The sequence below is a fragment of the Lissotriton helveticus genome, chromosome 5_1, assembly GCF_964261635.1.
Source record: "Lissotriton helveticus chromosome 5_1, aLisHel1.1, whole genome shotgun sequence".
Classification (NCBI taxonomy): Eukaryota; Metazoa; Chordata; class Amphibia; order Caudata; family Salamandridae; genus Lissotriton; species Lissotriton helveticus.
Window position 1 is genome coordinate 1,648,532,335 of NC_136065.1, and position 19,635 is coordinate 1,648,551,969.

General features: G+C 44.7%; 19 non-coding genes across 19 annotated transcripts; 14 read left to right on the forward strand and 5 right to left on the reverse strand.

Moving 5' to 3' along the window:
* Positions 1-148: 148 nt before the first annotated feature.
* Positions 149-243, reverse strand: TRNAI-UAU (transfer RNA isoleucine (anticodon UAU)). Its single transcript has 2 exons — positions 206-243; positions 149-184 (listed from the first exon to the last, which is right to left on the reverse strand). It is a non-coding gene; the product is annotated as a tRNA-Ile (tRNA).
* A 292-nt stretch (positions 244-535) lies between these two features.
* Positions 536-617, forward strand: TRNAS-GCU (transfer RNA serine (anticodon GCU)). Its single transcript has one exon. It is a non-coding gene; the product is annotated as a tRNA-Ser (tRNA).
* Positions 618-1,777: 1,160 nt separating this feature from the next.
* Positions 1,778-1,849, forward strand: TRNAT-UGU (transfer RNA threonine (anticodon UGU)). The gene has a single exon. It is a non-coding gene; the product is annotated as a tRNA-Thr (tRNA).
* Positions 1,850-3,018: 1,169 nt separating this feature from the next.
* TRNAI-UAU (transfer RNA isoleucine (anticodon UAU)) lies at positions 3,019-3,113 on the reverse strand. The gene is made up of 2 exons: positions 3,076-3,113; positions 3,019-3,054 (listed from the first exon to the last, which is right to left on the reverse strand). It is a non-coding gene; the product is annotated as a tRNA-Ile (tRNA).
* A 292-nt stretch (positions 3,114-3,405) lies between these two features.
* Positions 3,406-3,487, forward strand: TRNAS-GCU (transfer RNA serine (anticodon GCU)). Its single transcript has one exon. It is a non-coding gene; the product is annotated as a tRNA-Ser (tRNA).
* A 1,160-nt stretch (positions 3,488-4,647) lies between these two features.
* Positions 4,648-4,719, forward strand: TRNAT-UGU (transfer RNA threonine (anticodon UGU)). The gene has a single exon. It is a non-coding gene; the product is annotated as a tRNA-Thr (tRNA).
* Positions 4,720-5,888: 1,169 nt separating this feature from the next.
* TRNAI-UAU (transfer RNA isoleucine (anticodon UAU)) lies at positions 5,889-5,983 on the reverse strand. Its single transcript has 2 exons — positions 5,946-5,983; positions 5,889-5,924 (listed from the first exon to the last, which is right to left on the reverse strand). It is a non-coding gene; the product is annotated as a tRNA-Ile (tRNA).
* Positions 5,984-6,275: 292 nt separating this feature from the next.
* On the forward strand, positions 6,276-6,357 carry TRNAS-GCU (transfer RNA serine (anticodon GCU)). Its single transcript has one exon. It is a non-coding gene; the product is annotated as a tRNA-Ser (tRNA).
* Positions 6,358-7,517: 1,160 nt separating this feature from the next.
* TRNAT-UGU (transfer RNA threonine (anticodon UGU)) lies at positions 7,518-7,589 on the forward strand. The gene has a single exon. It is a non-coding gene; the product is annotated as a tRNA-Thr (tRNA).
* Positions 7,590-9,145: 1,556 nt separating this feature from the next.
* TRNAS-GCU (transfer RNA serine (anticodon GCU)) lies at positions 9,146-9,227 on the forward strand. The gene has a single exon. It is a non-coding gene; the product is annotated as a tRNA-Ser (tRNA).
* Positions 9,228-10,343: 1,116 nt separating this feature from the next.
* Positions 10,344-10,415, forward strand: TRNAT-UGU (transfer RNA threonine (anticodon UGU)). Its single transcript has one exon. It is a non-coding gene; the product is annotated as a tRNA-Thr (tRNA).
* A 1,169-nt stretch (positions 10,416-11,584) lies between these two features.
* Positions 11,585-11,679, reverse strand: TRNAI-UAU (transfer RNA isoleucine (anticodon UAU)). Its single transcript has 2 exons — positions 11,642-11,679; positions 11,585-11,620 (listed from the first exon to the last, which is right to left on the reverse strand). It is a non-coding gene; the product is annotated as a tRNA-Ile (tRNA).
* A 292-nt stretch (positions 11,680-11,971) lies between these two features.
* TRNAS-GCU (transfer RNA serine (anticodon GCU)) lies at positions 11,972-12,053 on the forward strand. Its single transcript has one exon. It is a non-coding gene; the product is annotated as a tRNA-Ser (tRNA).
* A 1,160-nt stretch (positions 12,054-13,213) lies between these two features.
* On the forward strand, positions 13,214-13,285 carry TRNAT-UGU (transfer RNA threonine (anticodon UGU)). The gene has a single exon. It is a non-coding gene; the product is annotated as a tRNA-Thr (tRNA).
* A 1,555-nt stretch (positions 13,286-14,840) lies between these two features.
* On the forward strand, positions 14,841-14,922 carry TRNAS-GCU (transfer RNA serine (anticodon GCU)). The gene has a single exon. It is a non-coding gene; the product is annotated as a tRNA-Ser (tRNA).
* A 1,116-nt stretch (positions 14,923-16,038) lies between these two features.
* TRNAT-UGU (transfer RNA threonine (anticodon UGU)) lies at positions 16,039-16,110 on the forward strand. The gene has a single exon. It is a non-coding gene; the product is annotated as a tRNA-Thr (tRNA).
* A 1,169-nt stretch (positions 16,111-17,279) lies between these two features.
* Positions 17,280-17,374, reverse strand: TRNAI-UAU (transfer RNA isoleucine (anticodon UAU)). The gene is made up of 2 exons: positions 17,337-17,374; positions 17,280-17,315 (listed from the first exon to the last, which is right to left on the reverse strand). It is a non-coding gene; the product is annotated as a tRNA-Ile (tRNA).
* A 292-nt stretch (positions 17,375-17,666) lies between these two features.
* Positions 17,667-17,748, forward strand: TRNAS-GCU (transfer RNA serine (anticodon GCU)). Its single transcript has one exon. It is a non-coding gene; the product is annotated as a tRNA-Ser (tRNA).
* A 1,160-nt stretch (positions 17,749-18,908) lies between these two features.
* Positions 18,909-18,980, forward strand: TRNAT-UGU (transfer RNA threonine (anticodon UGU)). Its single transcript has one exon. It is a non-coding gene; the product is annotated as a tRNA-Thr (tRNA).
* The last annotated feature ends 655 nt before the right edge of the window (positions 18,981-19,635 follow it).

Consider the following 19,635-nt stretch of genomic DNA (forward strand, 5'->3'; position numbering starts at 1 on the left):
GGAGCATCGAATAGGATTGTGATATTTGCACCTGGAAGAGTCGGACACGCAGATCCTGAAAAGAAGTAAAAACTCTCTAGCAAGGGCCGTCTTTCCCCTGAGTTTAATCTTTACTTTTAGTGAAATGGTTCATGAAAAACTAGTAAGCTGCTCCAGGTGAGGCTCGAACTCACAACCTCGGCATGCCTCAATGCAAGTACTGCTGTATAAGTACCGCACGCTAACCGATTGCGCCACTGGAGCTCACTGTTCTCATACATCCCCAGTTGAGCTATCTAGAGCTGACCAAGTAGATACTGGCACTGCTCCCTTATTCACTGTGCAAGATCGACTCACATGCTAGCATGTTATCATGACTATTAAAAACTACAGTCCTAATGGAACAGATTTGATAATTCTGCTATATCATGTGCTCTGTCTATTGAACACCACATATATTTGCCAGTTCTGACACAGTCTAGGAGAAACTTATGATTATTTGTAATTAGCACATCGTAAGAATTTCCTAAAAAATGAAACATAGTCACCTAAGGCAGACGAGGTGGCCGAGTGGTTAAGGCGATGGACTGCTAATCCATTGTGCTCTGCACGCGTGGGTTCGAATCCCACCTTCGTCGGAACGCCATCAGACACTCTTTTGAAGGTGGGCATGTCTCGTAGTACAATTACACTCTCTTTCAAGACACAGCCATAATCCACTAGAAGGGCCCAACTGACTATTCCATTTTGGCAATTATGTCAAATTAAGGGAAGTGTTTTGTGCTTAATTGAAATTAGATCTTTCATGAAGTGTCCAGAGGATTGCCTTTCCCTCACTCCTGGCCTTCTAACTAACCCTGGTCGTAGTGGGCGTAGTGGGGCTCCGCGGAGCTACGCGGAGTGGGCGAGAAGCTACGCCCACTCCCGCACTCCGCGTAGCCCCACTACGCACCTCCCTCCCGCTCTCCCCTACATACATTATTTAAGCAACTACCCTTAATAAAACAATTTTAAAGCACTTACCGTGTCCGGGGCTCGTCCGGGGCTCCCTCTTGGAATAGCGTCGTCCTGGATACCAATGCGCATGCGCGGGCGGCCGCGCATGCGCATTTCTCCCGAGAAATGCGCATGCGCGGGAGGCCGCGCATGCGCATTGGTATCCAGGAAGGGACGCTATTCCAAGAGGGAGCCCCGGAAGAGCCCCGGACATGGTAAGTGCTTTAAAAATTGTTTTATTAAGGTTAGTTGCTTAAATAATGTATGTAGGGGAGGGCGGGAGGGAGGCGGGTGGCGGCCGAATCGGCTATGCACACGGAGTGGGCGTAGTGTTGCCGGCTACGCTGTCTACGCAAAATGCGTAGAAGGCAACACTACGCCTACTCCGTGGGCGTAGCCGATTCGGACGCCCAGGGTTACTTCTAACCAGTTTGGATAGATAGACTGATAAGAAAGCAGCTCTTACTCCTAAAGTTTCAGCCATCTCAAGTGTATGACTGTTGACATATGTCTGCCCCACAGAGACAGATCACTTCTAATAAGTGAGTTCTCTATCTGTCACTGATTGTGGACATACTAACTAGAGCTATCAGTATGGTCATAAATGTGAATACTCTTATGTTCTCAAATCAAAATGGAGTTTTTCCTACTTCCATGAAAAGTGTCTTAAGCATGCTCTTCAATTTGTGCACGCATGTAGACATTCAAATGCAACTGCATTTCCATACAGAGTCTCAAAATCATAGATATCTTCATACCGCAGTAAGAATACATGAAGCGATTTACATACTGCAGGCAGGCTGGCCTTGTAGCTCAGTGGCAGAGCACTGGTCTTGTAAACCAGGGGTCATGCGTTCAAGCCTCATCAGGGCCTTTTTATATGTGAGTTTCTGTATGTTGTTTCCAAGTCATTCTTTCTAGGAGTCACACCTTGTCTTAAGTTTGCTTATTGACAAGCTTCCCTTTCCTGCTTTCATCGTATCAAGAAGACTTCATGAAAACCATTGAACCATAAACTATCGCCTCACCCCTTCCGATCGCCTGACGAACGCCTGACAAACGCCATTCTCACCCCGCCGGGCAAGCCCTGCCGGGCAAAGCCAAATAAGCCATGCATATTTGAAGTTCCTTTGAAAGTCAGAGCGAGGACTATGACCTCTGTTCCGACTGAGTCTGCATCCACAGAAAGGATGAAATAAGGATCTAGAAATTTCACCAAGGAGATGTGAACTTCATCCCTCTTAAAATACTTTTCCTCCCAGATGCCCCGGCTCTTAGTCAAATGAGGTTAATCTTCAAAACCCCACCCCCACTAACCATAAATATCCGACTCTCCTGCTGTCCATTCAAATGATACAAGGTATCTTGTACATAGAGAGAATGTGAGAAAAAGCAGAATCGCTTCATAGATTTGGTGACGTTGGATGGGTGGGCTGGATAAAGAAGTGAACCTGATTTCGGGAAAAGGAGTATCGTGATGGGGATGAGGAAAAGAGAACATGGACCACATTCACAAGTTAGAGAAATAAATATATTAGGTTGAATGGTTTTAAAAAGTTAACTTTGAGCATGAATTGTTTTTTTAAACTGCAAAGAATAAAAAAAATCAATGTGGGATTGGAGGCACAATCTGAGCAGAAAGCACCATAAGCTGCTATGGTGCAACTCTTATGTTGACTAGAAACATTAATATGATGACGCTCTTCTTTTGATATGTCTTTCAGTTAAATTTTATTGTAAGTAGCTGATACAGCACTGTTTGCAGCTCCTCAGTATATGGTTATCCCGTGACAACAATGTTTTCATCATATTTATTATTCTACAAATGTATTTTTAAATGCACTGATGTGGTGTTTGCATGCTATGCAAGACGGCACATCATGGAATGTTTATAAGGAGCATCAAATAGGATTGTGATATTTGCACCTGGAAGAGTCGGACACGCAGATCCTGAAAAGAAGTAAAAACTCTCTAGCAAGGGCCGTCTTTCCCCTGAGTTTAATCTTTACTTTTAGTGAAATGGTTCATGAAAAACTAGTAAGCTGCTCCAGGTGAGGCTCGAACTCACAACCTCGGCATGCCTCAATGCAAGTACTGCTGTATAAGTACCGCACGCTAACCGATTGCGCCACTGGAGCTCACTGTTCTCATACATCCCCAGTTGAGCTATCTAGAGCTGACCAAGTAGATACTGGCACTGCTCCCTTATTCACTGTGCAAGATCGACTCACATGCTAGCATGTTATCATGACTATTAAAAACTACAGTCCTAATGGAACAGATTTGATAATTCTGCTATATCATGTGCTCTGTCTATTGAACACCACATATATTTGCCAGTTCTGACACAGTCTAGGAGAAACTTATGATTATTTGTAATTAGCACATCGTAAGAATTTCCTAAAAAATGAAACATAGTCACCTAAGGCAGACGAGGTGGCCGAGTGGTTAAGGCGATGGACTGCTAATCCATTGTGCTCTGCACGCGTGGGTTCGAATCCCACCTTCGTCGGAACGCCATCAGACACTCTTTTGAAGGTGGGCATGTCTCGTAGTACAATTACACTCTCTTTCAAGACACAGCCATAATCCACTAGAAGGGCCCAACTGACTATTCCATTTTGGCAATTATGTCAAATTAAGGGAAGTGTTTTGTGCTTAATTGAAATTAGATCTTTCATGAAGTGTCCAGAGGATTGCCTTTCCCTCACTCCTGGCCTTCTAACTAACCCTGGTCGTAGTGGGCGTAGTGGGGCTCCGCGGAGCTACGCGGAGTGGGCGAGAAGCTACGCCCACTCCCGCACTCCGCGTAGCCCCACTACGCACCTCCCTCCCGCTCTCCCCTACATACATTATTTAAGCAACTACCCTTAATAAAACAATTTTAAAGCACTTACCGTGTCCGGGGCTCGTCCGGGGCTCCCTCTTGGAATAGCGTCGTCCTGGATACCAATGCGCATGCGCGGGCGGCCGCGCATGCGCATTTCTCCCGAGAAATGCGCATGCGCGGGAGGCCGCGCATGCGCATTGGTATCCAGGAAGGGACGCTATTCCAAGAGGGAGCCCCGGAAGAGCCCCGGACATGGTAAGTGCTTTAAAAATTGTTTTATTAAGGTTAGTTGCTTAAATAATGTATGTAGGGGAGGGCGGGAGGGAGGCGGGTGGCGGCCGAATCGGCTATGCACACGGAGTGGGCGTAGTGTTGCCGGCTACGCTGTCTACGCAAAATGCGTAGAAGGCAACACTACGCCTACTCCGTGGGCGTAGCCGATTCGGACGCCCAGGGTTACTTCTAACCAGTTTGGATAGATAGACTGATAAGAAAGCAGCTCTTACTCCTAAAGTTTCAGCCATCTCAAGTGTATGACTGTTGACATATGTCTGCCCCACAGAGACAGATCACTTCTAATAAGTGAGTTCTCTATCTGTCACTGATTGTGGACATACTAACTAGAGCTATCAGTATGGTCATAAATGTGAATACTCTTATGTTCTCAAATCAAAATGGAGTTTTTCCTACTTCCATGAAAAGTGTCTTAAGCATGCTCTTCAATTTGTGCACGCATGTAGACATTCAAATGCAACTGCATTTCCATACAGAGTCTCAAAATCATAGATATCTTCATACCGCAGTAAGAATACATGAAGCGATTTACATACTGCAGGCAGGCTGGCCTTGTAGCTCAGTGGCAGAGCACTGGTCTTGTAAACCAGGGGTCATGCGTTCAAGCCTCATCAGGGCCTTTTTATATGTGAGTTTCTGTATGTTGTTTCCAAGTCATTCTTTCTAGGAGTCACACCTTGTCTTCAGTTTGCTTATTGACAAGCTTCCCTTTCCTGCTTTCATCGTATCAAGAAGACTTCATGAAAACCATTGAACCATAAACTATCGCCTCACCCCTTCCGATCGCCTGACGAACGCCTGACAAACGCCATTCTCACCCCGCCGGGCAAGCCCTGCCGGGCAAAGCCAAATAAGCCATGCATATTTGAAGTTCCTTTGAAAGTCAGAGCGAGGACTATGACCTCTGTTCCGACTGAGTCTGCATCCACAGAAAGGATGAAATAAGGATCTAGAAATTTCACCAAGGAGATGTGAACTTCATCCCTCTTAAAATACTTTTCCTCCCAGATGCCCCGGCTCTTAGTCAAATGAGGTTAATCTTCAAAACCCCACCCCCACTAACCATAAATATCCGACTCTCCTGCTGTCCATTCAAATGATACAAGGTATCTTGTACATAGAGAGAATGTGAGAAAAAGCAGAATCGCTTCATAGATTTGGTGACGTTGGATGGGTGGGCTGGATAAAGAAGTGAACCTGATTTCGGGAAAAGGAGTATCGTGATGGGGATGAGGAAAAGAGAACATGGACCACATTCACAAGTTAGAGAAATAAATATATTAGGTTGAATGGTTTTAAAAAGTTAACTTTGAGCATGAATTGTTTTTTTAAACTGCAAAGAATAAAAAAAATCAATGTGGGATTGGAGGCACAATCTGAGCAGAAAGCACCATAAGCTGCTATGGTGCAACTCTTATGTTGACTAGAAACATTAATATGATGACGCTCTTCTTTTGATATGTCTTTCAGTTAAATTTTATTGTAAGTAGCTGATACAGCACTGTTTGCAGCTCCTCAGTATATGGTTATCCCGTGACAACAATGTTTTCATCATATTTATTATTCTACAAATGTATTTTTAAATGCACTGATGTGGTGTTTGCATGCTATGCAAGACGGCACATCATGGAATGTTTATAAGGAGCATCAAATAGGATTGTGATATTTGCACCTGGAAGAGTCGGACACGCAGATCCTGAAAAGAAGTAAAAACTCTCTAGCAAGGGCCGTCTTTCCCCTGAGTTTAATCTTTACTTTTAGTGAAATGGTTTATGAAAAACCAGTAAGCTGCTCCAGGTGAGGCTCGAACTCACAACCTCGGCATGCCTCAATGCAAGTACAGCTGTATAAGTACCGCGCGCTAACCGATTGCGCCACTGGAGCTCACTGTGCTCATACCTCCCCAGTTGAGCCATCTAGAGCTGACCAAGTAGATACTGGCACTGCTCCCTTATTCACTGTGCAAGATCGACTCACATGCTAGCATGTTATCATGACTATTAAAAACTACAGTCCTAATGGAACAGATTTGATAATTCTGCTATATCATGTGCTCTGTCTATTGAACACCACATATAATTGCCAGTTCTGACACAGTCTAGGAGAAACTTATGATTATTTGTAATTAGCACATCGTAAGAATTTCCTAAAAAATGAAACATAGTCACCTAAGGCAGACGAGGTGGCCGAGTGGTTAAGGCGATGGACTGCTAATCCATTGTGCTCTGCACGCGTGGGTTCGAATCACACCTTCGTCGGAATGCCATCAGACATGCTTTTGAAGGTGGGCATGTCTCGTAGTACAATTACACTCTCTTTCAAGACACAGCCATAATCCACTAGAAGGGCCCAACTGACTATTCCATTTTGGCAATTATGTCAAATTAAGGGAAGTGTTTTGTGCTTAATTGAAATTAGATCTTTCATGAAGTGTCCAGAGGATTGCCTTTCCCTCACTCCTGGCCTTCTAACTAACCCTGGTTGTAGTGGGCGTAGTGGGGCTCCGCGGAGCTACGCGGAGTGGGCGAGAAGCTACGCCCACTCCCGCACTCCGCGTAGCCCCACTACGCACCTCCCTCCCGCTCTCCCCTACATACATTATTTAAGCAACTACCCTTAATAAAACAATTTTAAAGCACTTACCGTGTCCGGGGCTCGTCCGGGGCTCCCTCTTGGAATAGCGTCGTCCTGGATACCAATGCGCATGCGCGGGCGGCCGCGCATGCGCATTTCTCCCGAGAAATGCGCATGCGCGCGAGGCCGCGCATGCGCATTGGTATCCAGGAAGGGACGCTATTCCAAGAGGGAGCCCCGGAAGAGCCCCGGACATGGTAAGTGCTTTAAAAATTGTTTTATTAAGGTTAGTTGCTTAAATAATGTATGTAGGGGAGGGCGGGAGGGAGGCGGGTGGCGGCCGAATCGGCTATGCACACGGAGTGGGCGTAGTGTTGCCGGCTACGCTGTCTACGCAAAATTCGTAGAAGGCAACACTACGCCTACTCCGTGGGCGTAGCCGATTCGGACGCCCAGGGTTACTTCTAACCAGTTTGGATAGATAGACTGATAAGAAAGCAGCTCTTACTCCTAAAGTTTCAGCCATCTCAAGTGTATGACTGTTGACATATGTCTGCCCCACAGAGACAGATCACTTCTAATAAGTGAGTTCTCTATCTGTCACTGATTGTGGACATACTAACTAGAGCTATCAGTATGGTCATAAATGTGAATACTCTTATGTTCTCAAATCAAAATGGAGTTTTTCCTACTTGCAAGAAAAGTGTCTTAAGCATGCTCTTCAATTTGTGCACGCATGTAGACATTCAAATGCAACTGCATTTCCATACAGAGTCTCAAAATCATAGATATCTTCATACCGCAGTAAGAATACATGAAGCGATTTACATACTGCAGGCAGGCTGGCCTTGTAGCTCAGTGGCAGAGCACTGGTCTTGTAAACCAGGGGTCATGAGTTCAAGCCTCATCAGGGCCTTTTTATATGTGAGTTTCTGTATGTTGTTTCCAAGTCATTCTTTCTAGGAGTCACACCTTGTCTTAAGTTTGCTTATTGACAAGCTTCCCTTTCCTGCTTTCATCGTATCAAGAAGACTTCATGAAAACCATTGAACCATAAACTATCGCCTCACCCCTTCCGATCGCCTGACGAACACCTGACAAACGCCATTCTCACCCCGCCGGGCAAGCCCTGCCGGGCAAAGCCAAATAAGCCATGCATATTTGAAGTTCCTTTGAAAGTCAGAGCGAGGACTATGACCTCTGTTCCGACTGAGTCTGCATCCACAGAAAGGATGAAATAAGGATCTAGAAATTTCACCAAGGAGATGTGAACTTCATTCCCCTTAAAATACTTTTCCTCCCAGATGCCCCGGCTCTTAGTCAAATGAGGTTAATCTTCAAAACCCCACCCCCACTAACCATAAATATCCGACTCTCCTGCTGTCCATTCAAATGATACAAGGTATCTTGTACATAGAGAGAATGTGAGAAAAAGCAGAATCGCTTCATAGATTTGGTGACCTTGGATGGGTGGGCTGGATAAAGAAGTGAACCTGATTTCGGGAAAAGGAGTATCGTGATGGGGATGAGGAAAAGAGAACATGGACCACATTCACAAGTTAGAGAAATAAATATATTAGGTTGAATGGTTTTAAAAAGTTAACTTTGAGCATGAATTGTTTTTTTAAACTGCAAAGAATAAAAAAAATCAATGTGGGATTGGAGGCACAATCTGAGCAGAAAGCACCATAAGCTGCTATGGTGCAACTCTTATGTTGACTAGAAACATTAATATGATGACGCTCTTCTTTTGATATGTCTTTCAGTTAAATTTTATTGTAAGTAGCTGATACAGCACTGTTTGCAGCTCCTCAGTATATGGCTATCCCGTGACAACAATGTTTTCATCATATTTATTATTCTACAAATGTATTTTTAAATGCACTGATGTGGTGTTTGCATGCTATGCAAGACGGCACATCATGGAATGTTTATAAGGAGCATCGAATAGGATTGTGATATTTGCACCTGGAAGAGTCGGACACGCAGATCCTGAAAAGAAGTAAAAACTCTCTAGCAAGGGCCGTCTTTCCCCTGAGTTTAATCTTTACTTTTAGTGAAATGGTTTATGAAAAACCAGTAAGCTGCTCCAGGTGAGGCTCTAACTCACAACCTCGGCATGCCTCAATGCAAGTACTGCTGTATAAGTACCGCACACTAACCGATTGCTCCACTGGAGCTCACTGCTCTCATATCTCCCCAGTTGAGCCATCTAGAGCTGACCAAGTAGATACTGGCACTGCTCCCTTATTCACTGTGCAAGATCGACTCACATGCTAGCATGTTATCATGACTATTAAAAACTACAGTCCTAATGGAACAGATTTGATAATTCTGCTATATCATGTGCTCTGTCTATTGAACACCACATATATTTGCCAGTTCTGACACAGTCTAGGAGAAACTTATGATTATTTGTAATTAGCACATCGTAAGAATTTCCTAAAAAATGAAACATAGTCACCTAAGGCAGACGAGGTGGCTGAGTGGTCAAGGCGATGGACTGCTAATCCATTGTGCTCTGCACGCGTGGTTTCGAATCCCACCTTCGTCGGAACGCCATCAGACACTCTTTTGAAGGTGGGCATGTATCGTAGTACAATTACACTCTCTTTCAAGACACAGCCATAATCCACTAGAAGGGCCCAACTGACTATTCCATTTTGGCAATTATGTCAAATTAAGGGAAGTTTTTTTTGCTTAATTGAAATTAGATCTTTCATGAAGTGTCCAGAGGATTGCCTTTCCCTCACTCCTGGCCTTCTCACTAACCCTGGTCGTAGTGGGCGTAGTGGGGCTCCGCGGAGCTACGCGGAGTGGGCGAGAAGCTACGCCCACTCCCGCACTCCGCGTAGCCCCAATACGCACCTCCCTCCCGCTCTCCCCTACATACATTATTTAAGCAACTACCATTAATAAAACAATTTTAAAGCACTTACCGTGTCCGGGGCTCGTCCGGGGCTCCCTCTTGGAATAGCGTCGTCCTGGATACCAATGCGCATGCGCGGGAGGCCGCGCATGCGCATTGGTATCCAGGAAGGGACGCTATTCCAAGAGGGAGCCCCGGAAGAGCCCCGGACATGGTAAGTGCTTTAAAAATTGTTTTATTAAGGTTAGTTGCTTAAATAATGTATGTAGGGGAGGGCGGGAGGGAGGCGGGTGGCGGCCGAATCGGCTACGCACACGGAGTGGGCGTAGTGTTGCCGGCTACGCTGTCTACGCAAAATGCGTAGAAGGCAACACTACGCCTACTCCGTGGGCGTAGCCGATTCGGACGCCCAGGGTTACTTCTAACCAGTTTGGATAGATAGACTGATAAGAAAGCAGCTCTTACTCCTAAAGTTTCAGCCATCTCAAGTGTATGACTGTTGACATATGTCTGCCCCACAGAGACAGATCACTTCTAATAAGTGAGTTCTCTATCTGTCACTGATTGTGGACATACTAACTAGAGCTATCAGTATGGTCATAAATGTGAATACTCTTATGTTCTCAAATCAAAATGGAGTTTTTCCTACTTCCAAGAAAAGTGTCTTAAGCATACTCTTCAATTTGTGCACGCATGTAGACATTCAAATGCAACTGCATTTCCATACAGAGTCTCAAAATCATAGATATCTTCATACCGCAGTAAGAATACATGAAGCGATTTACATACTGCAGGCAGGCTGGCCTTGTAGCTCAGTGGCAGAGCACTGGTCTTGTAAACCAGGGGTCATGAGTTCAAGCCTCATCAGGGCCTTTTTATATGTGAGTTTCTGTATGTTGTTTCCAAGTCATTCTTTCTAGGAGTCACACCTTGTCTTAAGTTTGCTTATTGACAAGCTTCCCTTTCCTGCTTTCATCGTATCAAGAAGACTTCATGAAAACCATTGAACCATAAACTATCGCCTCACCCCTTCCGATCGCCTGACGAACGCCTGACAAACGCCATTCTCACCCCGCCGGGCAAGCCCTGCCGGGCAAAGCCAAATAAGCCATGCATATTTGAAGTTCCTTTGAAAGTCAGAGCGAGGACTATGACCTCTGTTCCGACTGAGTCTGCATCCACAGAAAGGATGAAATAAGGATCTAGAAATTTCACCAAGGAGATGTGAACTTCATCCCTCTTAAAATACTTTTCCTCCCAGATGCCCCGGCTCTTAGTCAAATGAGGTTAATCTTCAAAACCCCACCCCCACTAACCATAAATATCCGACTCTCCTGCTGTCCATTCAAATGATACAAGGTATCTTGTACATAGAGAGAATGTGAGAAAAAGCAGAATCGCTTCATAGATTTGGTGACGTTGGATGGGTGGGCTGGATAAAGAAGTGAACCTGATTTCGGGAAAAGGAGTATCGTGATGGGGATGAGGAAAAGAGAACATGGACCACATTCACAAGTTAGAGAAATAAATATATTAGGTTGAATGGTTTTAAAAAGTTAACTTTGAGCATGAATTGTTTTTTTAAACTGCAAAGAATAAAAAAAATCAATGTGGGATTGGAGGCACAATCTGAGCAGAAAGCACCATAAGCTGCTATGGTGCAACTCTTATGTTGACTAGAAACATTAATATGATGACGCTCTTCTTTTGATATGTCTTTCAGTTAAATTTTATTGTAAGTAGCTGATACAGCACTGTTTGCAGCTCCTCAGTATATGGTTATCCCGTGACAACAATGTTTTCATCATATTTATTATTCTACAAATGTATTTTTAAATGCACTGATGTGGTGTTTGCATGCTATGCAAGACGGCACATCATGGAATGTTTATAAGGAGCATCAAATAGGATTGTGATATTTGCACCTGGAAGAGTCGGACACGCAGATCCTGAAAAGAAGTAAAAACTCTCTAGCAAGGGCCGTCTTTCCCCTGAGTTTAATCTTTACTTTTAGTGAAATGGTTTATGAAAAACCAGTAAGCTGATCCAGGTGAGGCTCGAACTCACAACCTCGGCATGCCTCAATGCAAGTACTGCTGTATAAGTACCGTGCGCTAACCGATTGCGCCACTGGAGCTCACTGTGCTCATACCTCCCCAGTTGAGCCATCTAGAGCTGACCAAGTAGATACTGGCACTGCTCCCTTATTCACTGTGCAAGATCGACTCACATGCTAGCATGTTATCATGACTATTAAAAACTACAGTCCTAATGGAACAGATTTGATAATTCTGCTATATCATGTGCTCTGTCTATTGAACACCACATATATTTGCCAGTTCTGACACAGTCTAGGAGAAACTTATGATTATTTGTAATTAGCACATCGTAAGAATTTCCTAAAAAATGAAACATAGTAACCTAAGGCAGACGAGGTGGCCGAGTGGTTAAGGCGATGGACTGCTAATCCATTGTGCTCTGCACGCGTGGGTTCGAATCCCACCTTCGTCGGAACGCCATCAGACACGCTTTTGAAGGTGGGCATGTCTCGTAGTACAATTACACTCTCTTTCAAGACACAGCCATAATCCACTAGAAGGGCCCAACTGACTATTCCATTTTGGCAATTATGTCAAATTAAGGGAAGTGTTTTGTGCTTAATTGAAATTAGATCTTTCATGAAGTGTCCAGAGGATTGCCTTTCCCTCACTCCTGGCCTTCTAACTAACCCTGGTTGTAGTGGGCGTAGTGGGGCTCCGCGGAGCTACGCGGAGTGGGCGAGAAGCTACGCCCACTCCCGCACTCCGCGTAGCCCCACTACGCACCTCCCTCCCGCTCTCCCCTACATACATTATTTAAGCAACTACCCTTAATAAAACAATTTTAAAGCACTTACCGTGTCCGGGGCTCGTCCGGGGCTCCCTCTTGGAATAGCGTCGTCCTGGATACCAATGCGCATGCGCGGGCGGCCGCGCATGCGCATTTCTCCCGAGAAATGCGCATGCGCGGGAGGCCGCGCATGCGCATTGGTATCCAGGAAGGGACGCTATTCCAAGAGGGAGCCCCGGAAGAGCCCCGGACATGGTAAGTGCTTTAAAAATTGTTTTATTAAGGTTAGTTGCTTAAATAATGTATGTAGGGGAGGGCGGGAGGGAGGCGGGTGGCGGCCGAATCGGCTATGCACACGGAGTGGGCGTAGTGTTGCCGGCTACGCTGTCTACGCAAAATTCGTAGAAGGCAACACTACGCCTACTCCGTGGGCGTAGCCGATTCGGACGCCCAGGGTTACTTCTAACCAGTTTGGATAGATAGACTGATAAGAAAGCAGCTCTTACTCCTAAAGTTTCAGCCATCTCAAGTGTATGACTGTTGACATATGTCTGCCCCACAGAGACAGATCACTTCTAATAAGTGAGTTCTCTATCTGTCACTGATTGTGGACATACTAACTAGAGCTATCAGTATGGTCATAAATGTGAATACTCTTATGTTCTCAAATCAAAATGGAGTTTTTCCTACTTCCAAGAAAAGTGTCTTAAGCATGCTCTTCAATTTGTGCACGCATGTAGACATTCAAATGCAACTGCATTTCCATACAGAGTCTCAAAATCATAGATATCTTCATACCGCAGTAAGAATACATGAAGCGATTTACATACTGCAGGCAGGCTGGCCTTGTAGCTCAGTGGCAGAGCACTGGTCTTGTAAACCAGGGGTCATGAGTTCAAGCCTCATCAGGGCCTTTTTATATGTGAGTTTCTGTATGTTGTTTCCAAGTCATTCTTTCTAGGAGTCACACCTTGTCTTAAGTTTGCTTATTGACAAGCTTCCCTTTCCTGCTTTCATCGTATCAAGAAGACTTCATGAAAACCATTGAACCATAAACTATCGCCTCACCCCTTCCGATCGCCTGACGAACGCCTGACAAACGCCATTCTCACCCCGCCGGGCAAGCCCTGCCGGGCAAAGCCAAATAAGCCATGCATATTTGAAGTTCCTTTGAAAGTCAGAGCGAGGACTATGACCTCTGTTCCGACTGAGTCTGCATCCACAGAAAGGATGAAATAAGGATCTAGAAATTTCACCAAGGAGATGTGAACTTCATTCCCCTTAAAATACTTTTCCTCCCAGATGCCCCGGCTCTTAGTCAAATGAGGTTAATCTTCAAAACCCCACCCCCACTAACCATAAATATCCGACTCTCCTGCTGTCCATTCAAATGATACAAGGTATCTTGTACATAGAGAGAATGTGAGAAAAAGCAGAATCGCTTCATAGATTTGGTGACCTTGGATGGGTGGGCTGGATAAAGAAGTGAACCTGATTTCGGGAAAAGGAGTATCGTGATGGGGATGAGGAAAAGAGAACATGGACCACATTCACAAGTTAGAGAAATAAATATATTAGGTTGAATGGTTTTAAAAAGTTAACTTTGAGCATGAATTGTTTTTTTAAACTGCAAAGAATAAAAAAAATCAATGTGGGATTGGAGGCACAATCTGAGCAGAAAGCACCATAAGCTGTATGGTGCAACTCTTATGTTGACTAGAAACATTAATATGATGACGCTCTTCTTTTGATATGTCTTTCAGTTAAATTTTATTGTAAGTAGCTGATACAGCACTGTTTGCAGCTCCTCAGTATATGGCTATCCCGTGACAACAATGTTTTCATCATATTTATTATTCTACAAATGTATTTTTAAATGCACTGATGTGGTGTTTGCATGCTATGCAAGACGGCACATCATGGAATGTTTATAAGGAGCATCGAATAGGATTGTGATATTTGCACCTGGAAGAGTCGGACACGCAGATCCTGAAAAGAAGTAAAAACTCTCTAGCAAGGGCCGTCTTTCCCCTGAGTTTAATCTTTACTTTTAGTGAAATGGTTTATGAAAAACCAGTAAGCTGCTCCAGGTGGGGCTCTAACTCACAACCTCGGCATGCCTCAATGCAAGTACTGCTGTATAAGTACCGCACACTAACCGATTGCTCCACTGGAGCTCACTGCTCTCATATCTCCCCAGTTGAGCCATCTAGAGCTGACCAAGTAGATACTGGCACTGCTCCCTTATTCACTGTGCAAGATCGACTCACATGCTAGCATGTTATCATGACTATTAAAAACTACAGTCCTAATGGAACAGATTTGATAATTCTGCTATATCATGTGCTCTGTCTATTGAACACCACATATATTTGCCAGTTCTGACACAGTCTAGGAGAAACTTATGATTATTTGTAATTAGCACATCGTAAGAATTTCCTAAAAAATGAAACATAGTCACCTAAGGCAGACGAGGTGGCTGAGTGGTTAAGGCGATGGACTGCTAATCCATTGTGCTCTGCACGCGTGGGTTCGAATTCCACCTTCGTCGGAACGCCATCAGACACTCTTTTGAAGGTGGGCATGTATCGTAGTACAATTACACTCTCTTTCAAGACACAGCCATAATCCACTAGAAGGGCCCAACTGACTATTCCATTTTGGCAATTATGTCAAATTAAGGGAAGTTTTTTGTGCTTAATTGAAATTAGATCTTTCATGAAGTGTCCAGAGGATTGCCTTTCCCTCACTCCTGGCCTTCTCACTAACCCTGGTCGTAGTGGGCGTAGTGGGGCTCCGCGGAGCTACGCGGAGTGGGCGAGAAGCTACGCCCACTCCCGCACTCCGCGTAGCCCCAATACGCACCTCCCTCCCGCTCTCCCCTACATACATTATTTAAGCAACTACCATTAATAAAACAATTTTAAAGCACTTACCGTGTCCGGGGCTCGTCCGGGGCTCCCTCTTGGAATAGCGTCGTCCTGGATACCAATGCGCATGCGCGGGAGGCCGCGCATGCGCATTGGTATCCAGGAAGGGACGCTATTCCAAGAGGGAGCCCCGGAAGAGCCCCGGACATGGTAAGTGCTTTAAAAATTGTTTTATTAAGGTTAGTTGCTTAAATAATGTATGTAGGGGAGGGCGGGAGGGAGGCGGGTGGCGGCCGAATCGGCTACGCACACGGAGTGGGCGTAGTGTTGCCGGCTACGCTGTCTACGCAAAATGCGTAGAAGGCAACTCTACGCCTACTCCGTGGGCGTAGCCGATTCGGACGCCCAGGGTTACTTCTAACCAGTTTGGATAGATAGACTGATAATAAAGCAGCTCTTACTCCTAAAGTTTCAGCCATCTCAAGTGTATGACTGTTGACATATGTCTGCCCCACAGAGACAGATCACTTCTAATAAGTGAGTTCTCTATCTGTCACTGATTGTGGACATACTAACTAGAGCTATCAGTATGGTCATAAATGTGAATACTCTTATGTTCTCAAATCAAAATGGAGTTTTTCCTACTTCCAAGAAAAGTGTCTTAAGCATGCTCTTCAATTTGTGCACGCATGTAGACATTCAAATGCAACTGCATTTCCATACAGAGTCTCAAAATCATAGATATCTTCATACCGCAGTAAGAATACATGAAGCGATTTACATACTGCAGGCAGGCTGGCCTTGTAGCTCAGTGGCAGAGCACTGGTCTTGTAAACCAGGGGTCATGAGTTCAAGCCTCATCAGGGCCTTTTTATATGTGAGTTTCTGTATGTTGTTTCCAAGTCATTCTTTCTAGGAGTCACACCTTGTCTTAAGTTTGCTTATTGACAAGCTTCCCTTTCCTGCTTTCATCCTATCAAGAAGACTTCATGAAAACCATTGAACCATAAACTATCGCCTCACCCCTTCCGATCGCCTGACGAACGCCTGACAAACGCCATTCTCACCCCGCCGGGCAAGCCCCGCCGGGCAAAGCCAAATAAGCCATGCATATTTGAAGTTCCTTTGAAAGTCAGAGCGAGGACTATGACCTCTGTTCCGACTGAGTCTGCATCCACAGAAAGGATGAAATAAGGATCTAGAAATTTCACCAAGGAGATGTGAACTTCATCCCCCTTAAAATACTTTTCCTCCCAGATGCCCCTGCTCTTAGTCAAATGAGGTTAATCTTCAAAACCCCACCCCCACTAACCATAAATATCCGACTCTCCTGCTGTCCATTCAAATGATACAAGGTATCTTGTACATAGAGAGAATGTGAGAAAAAGCAGAATCGCTTCATAGATTTGGTGACCTTGGATGGGTGGGCTGGATAAAGAAGTGAACCTGATTTTGGGAAAAGGAGTATCGTGATGGGGATGAGGAAAAGAGAACATGGACCACATTCACAAGTTAGAGAAATAAATATATTAGGTTGAATGGTTTTAAAAAGTTAACTTTGAGCATGAATTGTTTTTTTAAACTGCAAAGAATAAAAAAAATCAATGTGGGATTGGAGGCACAATCTGAGCAGAAAGCACCATAAGCTGCTATGGTGCAACTCTTATGTTGACTAGAAACATTAATATGATGACGCTGTTCTTTTGATATGTCTTTCAGTTAAATGTTATTGTAAGTAGCTGATACAGCACTGTTTGCAGCTCCTCAGTATATGGTTATCCCGTGACAACAATGTTTTCATCATATTTATTATTCTACAAATGTATTTTTAAATGCACTGATGTGGTGTTTGCATGCTATGCAAGACGGCACATCATGGAATGTTTATAAGGAGCATCGAATAGGATTGTGATATTTGCACCTGGAAGAGTCGGACACGCAGATCCTGAAAAGAAGTAAAAACTCTCTAGCAAGGGCCGTCTTCCCCCTGAGTTTAATCTTTACTTTTAGTGAAATGGTTCATGAAAAACTAGTAAGCTGCTCCAGGTGAGGCTCGAACTCACAACCTCGGCATGCCTCAATGCAAGTACTGCTGTATAAGTACCGCACGCTAACCGATTGCGCCACTGGAGCTCACTGTTCTCATACATCCCCAGTTGAGCCATCTAGAGCTGACCAAGTAGATACTGGCACTGCTCCCTTATTCACTGTGCAAGATCGACTCACATGCTAGCATGTTATCATGACTATTAAAAACTACAGTCCTAATGGAACAGATTTGATAATTCTGCTATATCATGTGCTCTGTCTATTGAACACCACATATATTTGCCAGTTCTGACACAGTCTAGGAGAAACTTATGATTATTTGTAATTAGCACATCGTAAGAATTTCCTAAAAAATGAAACATAGTCATCTAAGGCAGACGAGGTGGCCGAGTGGTTAAGGCGATGGACTGCTAATCCATTGTGCTCTGCACGCGTGGGTTCGAATCCCACCTTCGTCGGAACGCCATCAGACACTCTTTTGAAGGTGGGCATGTCTCGTAGTACAATTACACTCTCTTTCAAGACACAGCCATAATCCACTAGAAGGGCCCAACTGACTATTCCATTTTGGCAATTATGTCAAATTAAGGGAAGTGTTTTTTGCTTAATTGAAATTAGATCTTTCATGAAGTGTCCAGAGGATTGCCTTTCCCTCACTCCTGGCCTTCTAACTAACCCTGGTCGTAGTGGGCGTAGTGGGGCTCCGTGGAGCTACGCGGAGTGGGCGAGAAGCTACGCCCACTCCCGCACTCCGCGTAGCCCCACTACGCACCTCCCTCCCGCTCTCCCCTACATACATTATTTAAGCAACTACCCTTAATAAAACAATTTTAAAGCACTTACCGTGTCCGGGGCTCGTCCGGGGCTCCCTCTTGGAATAGCGTCGTCCTGGATACCAATGCGCATGCTCGGGCGGCCGCGCATGCGCATTTCTCCCGAGAAATGCGCATGCGCGGGAGGCCGCGCATGCGCATTGGTATCCAGGAAGGGACGCTATTCCAAGAGGGAGCCCCGGAAGAGCCCCGGACATGGTAAGTGCTTTAAAAATTGTTTTATTAAGGTTAGTTGCTTAAATAATGTGTGTAGGGGAGGGCGGGAGGGAGGCGGGTGGCGGCCGAATCGGCTACGCACACGGAGTGGGCGTAGTGTTGCCTGCTACGCTGTCTACGCAAAATGCGTAGAAGGCAACACTACGCCTACTCCGTGGGCGTAGCCAATTCGGACGCCCTGGGTTACTTCTAACCAGTTTGGATAGATAGACTGATAAGAAAGCAGCTCTTACTCCTAAAGTTTCAGCCATCTCAAGTGTATGACTGTTGACATATGTCTGCCCCACAGAGACAGATCACTTCTAATAAGTGAGTTCTCTATCTGTCACTGATTGTGGACATACTAACTAGAGCTATCAGTATGGTCATAAATGTGAATACTCTTATGTTCTCAAATCAAAATGGAGTTTTTCCTACTTCCAAGAAAAGTGTCTTATCCATGCTCTTCAATTTGTGCACGCATGTAGACATTCAAATGCAACTGCATTTCCATACAGAGTCTCAAAATCATAGATATCTTCATACCGCAGTAAGAATACATGAAGCGATTTACATACTGCAGGCAGGCTGGCCTTGTAGCTCAGTGGCAGAGCACTGGTCTTGTAAACCAGGGGTCATGAGTTCAAGCCTCATCAGGGCCTTTTTATATGTGAGTTTCTGTATGTTGTTTCCAAGTCATTCTTTCTAGGAGTCACACCTTGTCTTAAGTTTGCTTATTGACAAGCTTCCCTTTCCTGCTTTCATCGTATCAAGAAGACTTCATGAAAACCATTGTACCATAAACTATCGCCTCACCCCTTCCGATCGCCTGACAAACGCCATTCTCACCCTGCCGGGCAAAGCCAAATAAGCCATGCATATTTGAAGTTCCTTTGAAAGTCAGAGCGAGGACTATGACCTCTGTTCCGACTGAGTCTGCATCCACAGAAAGGATGAAATAAGGATCTAGAAATTTCACCAAGGAGATGTGAACTTCATCCCCCTTAAAATACTTTTCCTCCCAGAAGCCCCGGCTCTTAGTCAAATGAGGTTAATCTTCAAAACCCCACCCCCACTAACCATAAATATCCGACTCTCCTGCTGTCCATTCAAATGATACAAGGTATCTCGTACATAGAGAGAATGTGAGAAAAAGCAGAATCGCTTCATAGATTTGGTGACCTTGGATGGGTGGGCTGGATAAAGAAGTGAACCTGATTTCGGGAAAAGGAGTATCGTGATGGGGATGAGGAAAAGAGAACATGGACCACATTCACAAGTTAGAGAAATAAATATATTAGGTTGAATGGTTTTAAA